We start from the raw sequence: 15,700 nt of genomic DNA on the forward strand, positions 1-15,700 counted from the left end.
GTGTGGCCAAATGAGCCCTATTTTGTGTACAAATGCTTAATTAGTAATTAACCCCGTACCTGTGTACCTTTATTTACCTACCGAATAGTAAGAAGTAATTTGTCTGAAAATAAATAACATAGATTCCAAAGAATAGTGGAAGAGCTAATTAGAATCCGATAAGAATTAGGTCAAGGTCATAGTTAAAAAATAGGTCACCGAATAGATAAAAAACAGGCTCTCTATACGGTATTGCCGCCCAGGGGGGGTCTAAATTAGAGAGAGAGGGCAATAGATTTGCTGTTTCATTAGAGCGAGAGGCAGCTAGGTTTTCTCACTCTAATGAAAGTAAATAAATATCGGGGTGCCATCCGGACCCAGTCAGTTCCGCGTTTTCTCCTCAACAAGCTACAACACCAAGCTCTCGCCACTGCTCCGAGGAACCAGTCACAGTCTCAACCACAACCGAGTTATTATTTCTGCGCTCCCCGCCCCCTTCGTCTCGCTCTCCCGCTCGCGCTGCACCCCGCATCGCGCCGTGTCGGCGTACGGTATTCAGGGTCCGCACAGGGTTGCTACCCCATACCGTCCGGCACAATTTTGCTTATAAATAAAAAAAACTAAACATTTTTACGAACGAATTCAGTGCCGTGACATTTACTGCGATATCGAAATTAGTGGTGATAAAAATTCAAACACGTTGTACATTGACGATTTAGTTAGCAACCACTTTATGTCATGCGTAACTACTGCGCAATGTATTTTATTTCTTCCGATATCCACTGACGCGTGAAAATACACAGTACGGCCGCATGTGCCGGTCGTAACATAGTGCAGGGCTCGTGTTCTAATACGGTTTCCTATTATCGATAAATAGAAGTAAATTATTATTTTCTATTTTCTAATTTTGAATGAAAAAATCATGAGTTGCTTGCGATTTTTAAGTTTTTACAAAAACAATAACAATAGTAGAAGGGATTAGTAACTGTCAACTATGTAATTACTATAAGAGCTAGTTGAAAGCCTAATATAGGCATTATTTTTGATAAACATAGGCGGTACGAATTTCGCCATAATTAAAAAGTTAATGCGCGATAGTAGTTAATAATAATTACAGTGATCCTGTTATTATTATTAAAGTAAATAATAATTATATTACCAATATTGTAAATACTGGTAAAAATCGCAAGTACCTAAAAGTCATGGGTTAAGCCCATGACTTTTCATACAAACTTTGTCAGTCTATAACTTCTATACTCCATCGATAACGACATTGAGCTTTGGTTGGGGTAAATTAATATAAGGTAACTTCATTTAGTCCCAATAATTGATTCTGAGTTTTTCGTCCATACAAAATGGAACTGACTCCTTTATGCAAAAATCGTTAAAGAACATAATAATAACGTATAATAATAAAAAGGTTTTCATACAAGCATTTTTTAAACCAATTTCGAGCCTTGCCCCCAGGATTTAAAGTATCGATATCTTATCGACTCCATTTTATCTTTCTTCTCTCTAATTGCTTTTTTCAAAGTCTGCGTCACGTCACGCGGCCATTGATTGGCCATAAGGCACGCCTTCTGGCCAATCACAGCACTTTTAAGCCGGTTGCACATGTTGTCGTAGACTCTCAGTCGCTTTGTTTTTACACAGTTGAATGTGTGTGTGGGAGCTGTGGTGGGGGAAATGTGGGGACACTGGTTCTCGTTGTAGTTACGCGCGACTTCATATCTATTCTCTTTCTATGATCTGAGATATTAGGTAAGTACTCTCTCGGTGATTACAGTGTAGTTGTTTTTTTTTTCTTTTAATAATGATGTTGTTTTATGGTAGGTATGTATCTATTTCATGCACATCCCTAGCCCCATAATCTATTTATTGTCAGCGGGCGCGTAATGAATGATGTTTTGCATGGTCGACGACATGAGCTCTGCTTGTTAAAACCCCGGATATGAGGTTCTTTTCATGTAAGCACGCAATCAAAAATGAATTTACAACGTTTGTAGATTTGCTTTACTTTGTTTTAATATGATTTAGGTAACATTCGTATGATTTAATTTTGTTTGTGATGTTTGTTGCCATGCGAAGCTAAGAGAAATTGCAATGTTGTAAATGAAATTTTGGGGAATATGCAATTTTGAAGTATGTAAATGTGTTATTAAATACTAAAAACTTGGAAAAAATTCAACTTTACAATAAAAATAAAACATTTGGGTTTTCGCTAATTGAAAACGGTGTCTTCTACGCAGTTCTTCTACGCAGGGTTCTTTGTGCAACTCTACGTACACTCAGTACGCGTTGTTCATAGCATTATCTATCTAGGATATAAATTATGGGTGGACTTGTTCTAGGCGATCATGAAGATAGAATAAACCAAATAATTTGTTAGGTTCGGTACTGCCCAAGATGTTAATTATTTACTTTTTATATGTTTTTAATTAAATAAACTCATGCATTCGTGCAAAACACTAATAAATGCTATTTGTTTTCGATGTAAATAAAAATCATTCAGAGCAAGCCTTTAGGTACTGACAGAATTAAAAATATAAAAGAAAAATGTCTCTCATTCTTCGTCGCCCACGGCTATACGTACTCCAAGTATGTCGCATAACGTACGAGAAACAATCATACGCACTCAAACTTGGCAAGGAATGAGCAATTTTGCCTAAAGCTGAAAACAAATAAACGTCAATCTTTAAAAACGATTTGCTTGTGTTGCGGCGAGGTCGTGAAATTCGGCATTTCATCTGATCACTTTTTCTTGTATTCAAAATACCTAAGGGTTGCTACAAGAAGATTGTATTTGTGGCAACTCAAATTGACTTTATGGGCTTATTTACAACTTTTCCATGGTATTATTTACACCTGTGTTTGATACCTTGACTATTTAAAAGTTGTATTAATTAAAAACATTAGGTGTTAATTAACACCTAAATGTTTTTATTTAATTGAAAAAAACTGAGCTCCAACTGATATAATTAACTGGCAGATAATGCAACCCGGCATTAAGTCCGCTACTGTACATCACTTTTGTGTGCAAAGGTATAAATAAATATATAATTTTTTTTAAATCACTTTGCGGTGTTGTGGTAGGTTAAGGTTAGGTATGTATTAATAATTGATAATCTTCATTTGCAGAGTTCTTCAATCAAGCCATTTTAGGCAAGGTCATTTTTAAAATAAAAGTGCTGCTTTAAAAAAAATGCATACAAGAGATCCTAGACATTTTACCAAAAAACCAGTTCTCACGTCTCACTGCAACACACGTACGAGGTCCAAAGGGGCGTAGGGACGCAATTTGACAAAATATAACTCGATATTGGCATCCAGAAACAAATGATACGGGAAACACTTAAATCACACTCATTGATGCGGGATTGGAAATCTCGGGCGTTTGCGCACTCAGCGAGGAGGTTCGAAATTGAGGTATAATTTGTTTCCACTCGGATTCTTTTTGGGTTCGTAATTTATTTTCGTGATAGTCTTTATACGGCATTGAAAATACACGACAAGATTGAGTGAAGATATAAAATACATTACCGACATACTTACAGATTTAAAAAAAAATCTCATTATCATTATTTAAGTTAGTGAGATAACAAACGTATAATGTACGCAGGTAAGTAGTAACGCACATACCTCTGCCAGAGCCTTGGTGAACATGACATCAGACGCTTAGGGGCATTTCTACTGTACGGTGTATTTTTTCTCAATTCGGTGCTAAAATTTATATTAAGTTTTTTAAGTAGTTTCAATACAAAAAAATAAATGTTACTCCATTCTGAATGTAAAAATAGCATTGTCACTAAATATTGTGAAGTGGTTTATGAGAAATGTTAAGCATCGAATTGAGAGAGCACCGAATTGAGAAAATGAATCACTGAATTGAGAAATGAATCTCCAAATATAAAAATCGCTCCGCAAACTTAGAATTGATGACATTATGAAGAAATACCTAATGTATTTCAACAATTAATATAATAAATACTTTAAACGTTTTGATATCTGATTGCTGGTCTATTAGTTAGATGGTTTATTTTAGGTTTATGTGTCTGAAATACCAATGGAATAAAACAAAAATCCTAATCAATATGTTTAATTTTTTAATAAGGAACTACAATAAATTCTTAATTTTTATATATTATTTTAATTTTATTTAAATAAAACAAATAAATACATAACACACTCTTTGTTTATTTATTCTTAACCTTAAACATAAAACAAATATTGCAAAACCCAAGAGCTAGATTGACCTGACACTATACCGAAGATATTATATCGGACGTCAGTTTGTACACGATTAAAATGGCACTCAAATAGCTGAAATACAACAAGGCACCAGGTGTTACGGCATTATAGCTGAGCTTCGCCGGTACTAAAGGCTCTACAGAAGCAGTTCAATTACGTCATTCTCGAAGAAAAAACGCCTCCGGCATGGCACAGAAGTGTGGTGATAGCATTATAGACTCATCTCACTTATGAGGCGTGTTTACAAGCTGTTTTCGAGAGTCCTTACGAATCATCTCGCTCGCAGACTCGACGACTTCCAGTCTTCCGAACAAACTTGTTTCCGAAAAGGCTTTAGTATTATGGTACACACACAGGTACGCTACGGCAGATTATACAGAAGACCAAGGAGTCGCGATATCGGGGATGATATCGGAGTCATGGCCTCCGTAGAGCCTTTCAACAAGTGGATCTCAAAATGAACACGGACAAGACAAAAATCATGTCAAATGTCCGTGTTGCACCCACTCCTCTGAAGGTTGGAGACTACACTCGAATTGTTGACAATTGTGTATACCTGGGACAAGAGTCGAGATAGTTAGGTCCAACTTTGAGAAAGAGGTCTATCGCTGAATTCAACTCAGATAAGCATCAAAAAAAAAAATTCAAAAATTCAAAAATTCTTTATTTCTTTATAAAGGCTTACATAAATACTAATAGACGAAGCCTCCTTTTAGGCGTATGATTGCCTGTGCCAGGAGACAACGCTCTGCATAACTATAGGTGTTTTGTGTAAATTCTACTCAAAATCAATAATAAAGAAATATTCTATTATTCTACAATTATTATATTTTATCAATCGGGAAGCTTCGCTATTACGTCTGAAATACCGCAGCGTCTTAAGACAAAAGTCTTCTACCAGTGTGTGTTGCCAGTGATGGTGTATGGATGTAAAACTTGGTCGCTTACTATGAGCCTAATAAGAATCAGAAATGTGAATATCGGCAAGAGAACCAAAGTGACCGGCATAGCCCGTAAAATTGCATAAATCAAGTAGCAGTGGGCGGGGCACATAGCTCGTACAGATAATGTCTGTTGGGACTGAAAAGTTGTCGAGTGGAAACCACGCACCAGTGAGCAGGCCCCCACTAGGTAGACCGACGATCTGGTGAAGGTCCTGAAGAACCTGGAAGAATTATTTTAATAAGATAGCAATAGCAGTGTATTTTTTTTAATGAAACCTCAAAAAATTAGTTTTATTGTCTTCTGTCCAATGACTGATACGGTCCAATGACACCCTATTATTATGCTCTATTGATTTCATTATTATTTTAAGTTACACAAACAATTTATAGCACAATAAAAGTATCTATTTTCATTTAATATCAATTCGGTGTACGTGTTTTCTCAATTCGATGCCCCATATTCCGCGGAATTGAGATCCACGGAATTGAGGAAAAATCACATTTCATCAAATTACTCGAAAATATTATAAATTACAACGATTTCTACCAAACGTAATGGCAGATATCAGTTAAATGCTTAATTAATTCAGCAGTAATATCATGAAATACTTCATGAACATTATTAATATCGCACACCGGTTTGAGAAATGACCAGTGACCAAAAATTCTGAGTGATTTCAAACCTCTGAAAAATGCTCCTCAAAGCGACTGATCCCTCTTTTATACTGCTCGACCACTCGAGTGCAACTGCTTGTTTATGGGAATCAGGCGTGGGTGTTCGTATTGTGCGTTGTTAGTGATATAGGAGCACAAAAGTAAAAATCACGGAATTGAGGCACATACGTCGGACAAAATTTAAATGTGTTACTGTATTAAAACCCAAGGACTTGCAATAAAGAAACTCATTTATATAGCTTTATTAACTATCCCTTGTTCTGTGAATGTGGGTTTCATAATGGGGAAGTTATTATTTCAAAAGTTATGAAGCAAAAACGAGTAAATTCTGGGAACCGGACACTCCATTTTAGGCCAAATTTCGCCCGTTTTTGAACTTTCGGATTTTTTCAAGGCGAGATGTAAAACCTGGTGGTCTTCTAAATATGCTCTCCATCAAGTAAAGAGTCCTATAAATACGTGTGATTTTTTTCAAGTCCGTACTTCAATTTTAAAGGTACTTTTTTCGCCCCAGTAGGTCGATCGGTCGTCCCCGTAGAAATGCCCTTAGAGCTATTGTAAATAAGCGACTTTGTTACAGTCACTTCTGATAATTTTATTGTTAAGTCTTTCAGTTTATTCATTCATGATCTAGTTGCTGAACTAAAACAAGCATTTTCGTCATTTGTCAGAGTGTCAATATACGAGTAGACCGTTACAGCAACATAATTTGTTTACACAATGTTAAAAACTTATTTGCTGCTACCGTTTGCTGCATTAGTACAAAATTACTTAGTAAATCAGATAGTATTCCATAAACATCCCAGCTAAAAAATCATCAGTTTTGTATAACTATTTACGAAATGAAAATAAAATACCATTGTACTCCACACTCCGGAATAAATTACGCAGCACCCTTTCCAAGTTAATGCTCCACTATAAATCAGGGATACGTTAATATTCAATAGCGAACGGTTCCGCGTTGAATAACACAAAATTATAACGACTAGGTATAAGAAAATACTCCGGCATTTCTCGATTATGGTTTAAAATAAATTCAAATCTTGTGCTGAGGAAAATTTGGCAGTGATTCCAACTATTGGCCTAACCTATATGAAATCGTTTATAATTTCATTTTATCATGCATGAGTATGTTTACGAGTATGTATAAAAAACATTTTAGTTCCCTAAAACGTAATTCTCTTAAAGTAGTAAACTCTAACTCTGGGTTGCATCATTTGATTTGATCATCATTTTGATTGACTGGAAGAAATACATACAAACAAACAATTTATATTAATAATATAGATAAAACGCCGTCGCGTAGGCGGGCCTACTCCAAAGACAAATGGAGGGGCAAATATAAGCCGAATTATGGAGATCGAAAAATTATATTCTTTGCATTCGATTGTATTTTATCTCGATATTACAAAGCACTATTGAGAATTGGTATCGATAAAATTTGCGTAACGTGATCCGATTCGATATAAATTCACGTAATTGTGGAATTAATGTGACACCCTTTTAACTTTTATTGTGCACTGATGTGATTGCAGTTGGGAAAAGTTGACATTAATATTATTTAAACTGGGTAATTTTGCGAAGAAACTAACTTTTGTAAAGATAATAAAGTATCACCACAAGTATCACATTACTCACAAAATTATTGCGATTCCGCTGATTCACTGCTTTTGACAATTAGTCCCTAAATACAATTTTTCATTTTTGTATTTGTTCCCTTTAAATGGCAATTTCTGTGTGTTGTAGGTATGAAACATTTGATCAAGCTACCTTTAATTTATAAATATTAAGATGCGACCTTGCTCTTAACAATTTGAACATTTTTGAAGTACATATTTATGAACCCTTCATTTCCTAATATTTGAGCAACAGACTGAGTTCATACTGCAACTTCGCTCATTTTAAGAAACGAAACTAAAGTCATAAAGTTTATGCAGTGACAACATATTTCACCAGTCGACAATAAAGCTGAGTTCACATTTGAGTGGATTTGATGCAATTCGCTCCGATTTTAGGTGTAAGCATTTGCGTTTGATAGAAATATTGATATAGTCTATGACGCAAAGTAAAATTCGATGGTGATTATGACACTAACATTTGCACCTAGAAAATCTGAACCTTCAACTCGCTTTGTAGTTTGGTGTTCAAGTCAAGAGAGGGTAAGTGAACCACCAAGCCAGGCAATTAACAATTATTTATTACATTAAAATTAAGTATTAAAACTTGTGTTATACTTGCACTTTTAATTGTGTTGTGCATTAAGAAATTCCTAAACAAATAACAGTCACCAGTGTACCCTAACCTTTACATAGCGTAGGATGATCGCATACCCACTCAGTCCCAACTTCTCCCAACTTCAGCGGGGTATTGCGAAAGTTTGCAGCTCAACGAAAATACACAGAAACGCTTTCAAAAGACTGATTGTACTTGGATTTTTTCAAACTCACGGATAATCTTCGCATACGGATACACATCAAGGTAAACATTGGCAACTTGTGTAGTTGTGATAAGAGCTATTTTGCTTCGAAAATGTAGGTATAGTCATATGCCGTCGACTGTGCTTGGATTTTTTCTCACTCGCGGATCTTTGCACATGGAATCACACTAATCAGGTCCCTAGAAGTTTAGCATGTGCCCTTTAAATGTTGCTCCTTCTAATAAAGTTTATGTGAAATGGCAATGGGGAAAAGGGTGAAAATTAAAGTCGGATATAACTTTATTAATTTTCAGCCTTACGGTACATGACAAGATAGAAATGGAAATAGAAATAAAGGTAACTTTCGTTCGTTTCAGCCAAATGACGTCCACTGCTGGACGCAGGACCGTGCATTGTGGAAAACCTTGGAGGAGGTCCAAGGTTTTCCACAATGCACGGTCCTGCGCTGCCCGCATCCAGGCTTTTCCCGCGACCTTTACCAGATCGTCGGTCCATCTATCAACTATACTATCTAACTATATCTATTTAAAGGTAACTTTATTCAGCATGGAATAAAAGTCTAAGATATTAAGCCAAACAACGCTCAAAACTCGATTAAATTTTAAAAAAAATCTGCTGCAAACATCAGGCCTCCTCAACCTGTCTGGTCAGTTTGGGAAGTGTAGGCAAAATCCTCCAAACAAATAATTAAGAGAGAGTTGTGCTTGTGAGTGATCCTTCAGTGGCGACTACAATTTCATAAACTCATATCTCACCATAGTGGTGGTGAATATAAGAGAATATAAGCCGATGGGTGCCGGGAATAAAGCCACAATCGACAAAACACAATTTTACAGGAGAAGAGATTTAGTGTCAATTTTGAATAATTCTAAACTACGAGGCGTGCCAAAACGGTTTGTATATCAAACGATGCGTTATTTTTTCTGGAGTAACATTTAATGTGCATAAGGTTATAGTGCTTAGAATATACTTTAAAAAAGGTAGAAATACATATTGCCGCTTCATACATTGAAAGTCGGTTCCGTAAGAGTCCATTGTGGTTTTATTCCGGTAAAAAGTGTGAAATTAATCAAACAGCAATAGTGTAGTGCAGCCTCGTGCGCTGATCTGAAGGATACAGTAAACTAATAGCCGTTTGCTTGTAGAAGATTTAAATAAAAGTTTTAACATTGTATATGGCACAATTATTCCGGTCAACAAATTTTAAATGATGAATGGGAATAACGATTCAATATCCATAGTGCTTTTGGTAAATCAGGCAGTTTCAAAGATAAAATTCTGAAAAAAATTCAAAAGGTGTATAGAGACCCGCAGTTTACTAAAATCACTTAATCGGAAAACTGCTGCTATGGCTATTCCAGGCACCCATCGAAGCGAGTATTTACTTAAGCAAAATAAAGCTGTTATTATTTAACTAACTTATTTTAAACTAAACATTCACTTTAGTCCCTTTGCATGCAAACAGATGCTAATCGCATGCAAAAAAAGTCACTCAACCTGACATCTAACTTAACCTGCAGCAACTCGACGAAGTAATATCAGTTTACGGCAAATGTCCGTAGGTTGGCGTTTTACGACCAACACAATCTGTATTCGCCCAACGTTGGCCGTGGGCTATAAAAGCCGAGTGCACCGTGATTTCAGTGAAGCTCTGTGTCTGCTGCAGTATGTTATAAAGCGGTGTTTAATTAATACCGAAATTTCACGTCAGGTAGGGTGTATTGTTGGTTAGTGATATATTTCATTCACCACTTGAAAAAAAAAATATTTTTGTATATTATTGTACGGATTGCATTATTTCTTATGGATTTAGACCCTTGCACAAGTAAGGCAAAAGCTGATTAAAATGTTGCCAGTGCCTATCTACAAGCCACCTGCCAACTGGCAGTTTCAACTGAAATGACACAAATTGAAAAAAAAATGAAACTTTCATGCGTAAGCCTCTTAAAATAAAAAGGACATTTTAAATTTCGAATCCCCAATAAAAAACCTAATAAAAACCCTTCAAGCAAACACTGGCCGTAAAATAACGCGTTGTCCGATAAAGTATATTTTTATTTCCAAGGCAGACAACCTCTATCCAGGTGTAGAATCTGATAAGCAGACTGAAGCCTAATCAGGTGGACTTTTGTTTGTGGCCGTCCAGGGTCAACGGACTGACACGGCAGGAATAGAACAGATAGGACAGGGACTGACGGGAGAGGGACACGCGATGCTAACGGCTAATGGGGACTGAATTAGGAATGTGGTTACGGCAAAGTTTAAACTGTGTAAACTTGAATATATTAGAGTGAATAGTGTAATATTTAATAAAGGTTTGTCATGTGATCTGCTTTGGTAAACCTATTTTCTTTATTTTCTTCGAAGACAGTTTGACATGCTCTGGACTAAAATAATCCTGTTTTAAACAAGAACTTTGTGTCATTTTAATATCAGTAATCATTTCAAGTTCATCTTATGAATTTATCACAGTCATGTTTAAAGTAGTGTTAAGTAAATAAGCTATAGTATTAGGCACTGATTTGTGTACTCGGACTAAGTAATTTTACTAATACAAGTTCTTATTAGATAGTGTGCTACAGCTCTTTTTAAACTATGTCAAATAAAACAACTTTATAGAAAAAGTCGCAAAGATCATTTTCACAAACAATTACAAGACTGGCTGATGTTCCCGAACTACACTTAGGATCAAAGAATTGAAGTTTCTTTACTGTTGTTGCCATTTTATTCGACTAAAACTTGCAAGGATAAAGTCTGAAAGTAGCTGGGAACATTTTTTATAACTTCCCTCGTACTTTTGCTTAAAATTCTGTTGTTTCAGAAGTATTAAGTTTGAGAAATGACTAGCACTTGCAGATTAAGACATAACAATCTCGGATCGTAAATAAACCCAAGTGCGGTTTATTTGAACTGAACTTTCTCTTTAACATAAATTTTTACTCGTGTTTTTTGTTTTCAAAATTAAATTGTTTATGGTTCGTTGATTACTAAGTTGCGACTCCGTCAGTCCCGGGTTCCATTCATACTTCTACAATACCAAGTTGGTATTGTTGATCGAAGCTTTACTACTAGGAGTTGTTCCAGGTTAGGAGAATTACTAATAGGTTTTAGGTCATATTTTCAGACATGAATGAATCTAAAAATAAAAATTGTTCCGAGCTTCGTTAAACAGTTTCAATTTGGACGCCTGTATCGGACTATAAGTCTGACACTTTGTATGAATTGTATGACATTAGGATTTTGACTTTAGTTTGTACTAACTCACGTACAACCAGAAGGGCTATAATAATCATATTTTTTAAAACCAATTATTCATTCAAACAGTTTTTATACTATAGTTAATTTTTAATTGAATATATTACGTTGTTTAAAGGAGATATCACTTTATTAAGAACAGAACTGTGTCTCTACATAATCCATGAAAAAATCAATAGACCTAAAAGAACTTTGATGCCATTAAACAGAATAAGAAGAAATTAACTGTCAGATTTAAAATCAAACAAATCAAAAACCGTGTTCGAAATTTAAAAACATTAAAAACTTTTCCTATTTAAACGCGGAAAGTGCGCCAGCCAGTGTTTTCCGATCGGCTCTATGATAATCCGTCAGCCATCGAAGCTCTCGCGCCAGAGTATTAACGAAGGTATCAAGGTATCCGATGTATGGCTGAGTTCACTTTTGAATGAGGTATTAACATCATACCTATCTCGTTTTAATTGAAAACATAAATAAATGAGACTGATAGAGCTGTTTTTGTTCGGAGGATTACAGTAGGTATTCAGGAGTGTATTTAAAATTACATTAAAAGGCTGTTGGTGTAGAAAAGTTCTTGAGTGGCGACCGCAGAACGGAAAAAGCATTGTTGGAAAGCCTCCCCACTCAGTGGACTGACGATCTGGTGAAGGTCTCAGGAAGCATCTGTATGCTGACATCGTAGAACTGGTTTCTGTGAAAATCTTTACTTTTGTCCAGCAGTGAATATCCTTTGGCTGAAATGATAAAAAGACTGATTTTGCCAGATTGTTGAATTATGTTCAAATATAGCCCCGGTCTCAGGTATCGGATAAGTACAATATTGCTAAAAATGTAGCAAAATATGGTTTTAGGTAGCATAAATCCAAACGTCCAAAGAATACTTCCAGGGATAATGGCCCGCGCACACCGCGCCGTGGGCGACCGATATCGGACAATTTACAGCGCAGTAAGCTGCAAATACGCGCCCACGGCAGCCATTGATCTCCCGAATAGCTGGATGCACCCTTTGTTTTGCGAATTACGATTGAGGTGGAACGACGTGATAAGGCGCCTTTTATTTTTAAAGCGTCGCGTCGTGAGCGAGGGCCTTTATGATATTGAATTAAAGTCGATTTTACAGGCGGTGATCGGAGGAAAGTGCTATTTAAGAACACAATATTGAAGAATGTTAGTGCTATAATCTATTTTTATCTTAAAAACTTGTCACTTTTAAAGTTATAGAGTCTTAAAGACACTTATGAACCTATTTATATGGAACTTTACAATGTTTAAAAACTAATAAGGAATATTACATATTCACATTTGTACAATGTATACAAAATAATATTAATTATGTTGTTCTATACAAACGCCAAAAAAAACAGTTGAAGAAATAACTTCTATGGTCTTTAAGACCAGCGCCACAAACTTTAAACCTCGCTATAGTTTCCTCCGACCATAATTAAAAGGAGTTTCATACCAACAAAAAGCAACTATATAGCTTGTTAGAAAATGAAAGAGAAGTGAATACCGTTTCCCTTACAGCATCAGAATTGGGCCTTAGCTGCTAAGATTGCTGCTACCGCGCTAATTGTACGGCCATTAAGCGTTCCCTTTGTTAACAAAATTAAATTAATTGCTAGAAAATTTTCAACCTTCCAACGGTCGGCGGAAATTCCGGAGGTTTGAGCTAAGTAGTTGATCCGGTCTATAAGACCGCTACAAAATTCCCTATTTTATTTAGAAGTAGCTTTTGCCCGCGGCTTCACCCGCGTGAAATTTAGTTTGTCACAGATCGTCATAAATTATAGCCTATATGTTATTCTGGGTTGTAAACAATAATACTGTACAGTTTCATCAAAATCCGTTCAGTAGTTTTTGCGTGAAAGAGTAACAAACATCCAGACATCCACACAATTTTTCGCATTTATAATATCGTCTAATACTTATATTTTATATGTAAACTATATTCCTAATTATTTTTTTTAATACTTAAAAAAAACATGTCTTAATAAAATATTTTTAATAACCCTTATACATTTATTTTTCTTAGAACTGCAAAGTTTATGAGCATGTTTTCATGTTTGGTTAAGTAAAAAAGTTGAAGCGTATGATATGGTGGTGGATAGATTTTTTCTTACCTTCACTATCAGAACTCCTGTCTCCATAAAATCAACTCTCCTTGGATCTCTAGTTCAAAAGCAGTATCCTACTCTGCCTTATTAAACATTTTAAAATATTACTTTGATTTGTTTAAGATTTATCATGTCAATGTTTCAAAATACGATTCTTTTTGTCCAAAATTAGACAAAAAAAAGGAAATCGTAGACTTTTCAACACCTGGTCTCAGAGACTCCACTCCAGGTATTTACAGGTTAGAAACTCTAAAGAACTTGTGGAAGATTCTCGAGCGAGCAATCGGTAAACCTTACAACTTGCTTTGTCTAGACTTTAACTAGTCTCGTAGTTGTACTTTGTACTTTCTGCTTAACAGAACTATTTTGAACATCTTAATTTTTTAAAGGTATGTTCATACATACATTTGTTGCACCATTCTAACTTTAATAAGTAGGCCTATCTAAAACATGAAAAGGTGATAAATTAAAAAAATCGACATAGTTTGAGATAATTTTAGCATCTTTTATGCACAAAACGTAATTAGTCATTGTTATCAAATGGGTAAATCATTTAATTTTGAAAAAAATCGGTCAATCTTCTTTTATCGGGATCCACCTCTACTCAAGAACAAGAATCTTGATATTATAATCAAGTCCCTAATATTAAGAATACCTAGCTTGAAACCATCTTAAAAAGCAAACTGCACCTGTAACAACAATCTTCTACTTCCACTACCCGACAACTTGCCTCTAATTCAATTTCCACCCTTCGCAACATTTATACCTCATTTTAATCCCCTTCTTTGATGTACCAATGTGTTATTACAAAACGTATAGCGTATTACTTTTATACGTCTATAATTAAAGTTGATAAGGATTCTTTCTCTGACGTTATGAATGGAGCCAAGCGGAGTGGGAACAATTGCCCCAAGTTTTATTGTACCCTCGTAAATGTTATTATTTTCCCGTCGTAAAACAACAAAATAATATTGTAACGCTGTAACATGATCCCCCACTAATCTCTGCTTCTCAGAGACATTTTATAGCTTATTCTAATTCGTTTTATACGACCACACGAGGTTTTTTTTATTGTCAAATGAAAAGAATATTCTGCGAATGCACCGAAGTGTAAATATTTGGAGCGAATGTAACAAGTCGTAAAAGTTATTGCGAGCGTTAAAAAATACTATTCAATCCTTGCTACAAAGAAATAAAAAGTGCTACTAAGTATTAGTAGCTAGGATTAAAATTACATCAATGTCACCTCAACCAAATACTTAACTGGCAAGAAAGATTATTATAGAACAGAAATATGTATACAATTTAAAGAAAAAGTTGAGCCACAATTTTCACTGTCATACTCGTATAGCATTATAGCTATAGAAAGCTATTTTTACCAAAAACGCAAATCCGAATGATTCAGCACTTTCTGAAAGTTAAATTAAAATACTTTTTGAAATAGAAGGGTTGGGTGTTAAGCCTAACCTTTTTTAATTAGGATTTTTAATTTAAAATTAATGGTATCTCATCAGGTCAGATGCGATTGCGGTCAAATACCTGCCTTGTTCTGCAAAAAAAAAATATACTATACTTCAAATAAAACACATTTTATCAGCTCCAAATGGACAGGACCAGATAGCCCTTTAATTTTTCAAATTACGGACCTTTCCATTTTCGGTCCAATGGAACTCCACACAACTTCATATTATCTCTTAATAGGTGCTCCCAAATTTACCTAATTGATACCGCCCAATACATTTTTACATTGTAAAGGATTTTCTCGTAAATGTTAATTTTCTGTCGCTTTGAATAGACACAAGCACAAACGTGTCCTGTATGAGAAGATAACGTTAAAAGTAATTGCAATCCCGTCCACTGCAGTTTCAACCCAAAGTGGAGTGAGTAGGGTTGAAATTTTTTTGGTCAGAGATAGATTTAGGGTGCAATATTATCTTCTTCACAAGCAAATAAATGAGAAAAAACCGGGGTCCGGCGGACGAAGTTTTTAATTCGTAATTACAGGACAGCGGGCAGCTTTAAGCACCATTAACTTTTTTCGTAGGCAA

The sequence above is a fragment of the Ostrinia nubilalis genome, chromosome 6 (genome assembly GCF_963855985.1).
Source record: "Ostrinia nubilalis chromosome 6, ilOstNubi1.1, whole genome shotgun sequence".
In the NCBI taxonomy this organism is placed as follows: domain Eukaryota; kingdom Metazoa; phylum Arthropoda; class Insecta; order Lepidoptera; family Crambidae; genus Ostrinia; species Ostrinia nubilalis.